The following is a 605-nucleotide window of genomic DNA, read 5'->3' as shown; positions in this document are numbered from 1 at the left end:
ATTGTGATTTCATATATGTGTGTGTGTATGTGGGGGGGGGGACGGTGTGTTCCTCACAGTTTTTCTAAAGATGAGTATGATATTGATAACCAATTTTCAATTTAAAAAAAATCTGGGACTACATGGGTGTTTAAGCGATTCTTTCACAGTATGGAAGTGCAGCTGTCGCTAGTATGACAAGGTTATGGAGACTCTGTTTCCTCAGCTTTGAGTTCCTCCTGACCTGGTCTGAATAATAAATCCATGGCCAAATCATGGCTCTGTGGTGAAACTGCTGTTTAATGCTGCAGTGGCGATTAAGGTCACCTAAAAAGATTATTAGGAGCATGATGCTAGGGCTCATTAAAGAGGACTAGCGATGATTTCTAAGCTAGCAGTCATGACTTCCTGGGCTGCCCTGGGCATCACTCTAGAATCACATAACTTTGCATTCAACCTCCATTCCCTCAGTGGCCCTTGAGGGAGAGACTAATATGCCATTTATTTCTAAGTCGATGAAGTAGAAGGGCTATTTCCAACCCAGAAAATGCATTGGCGAGAATGAGGTAATAAGCAGAGAAAACAATTTTTTTTTTTTATTTTTCCTCTGAATTTTAAAGTCAGAG

Source organism: Microcebus murinus, chromosome 10, assembly GCF_040939455.1.
Source record: "Microcebus murinus isolate Inina chromosome 10, M.murinus_Inina_mat1.0, whole genome shotgun sequence".
Classification (NCBI taxonomy): Eukaryota; Metazoa; Chordata; class Mammalia; order Primates; family Cheirogaleidae; genus Microcebus; species Microcebus murinus.
Note: the sequence above shows the minus strand (reverse complement) of the source record.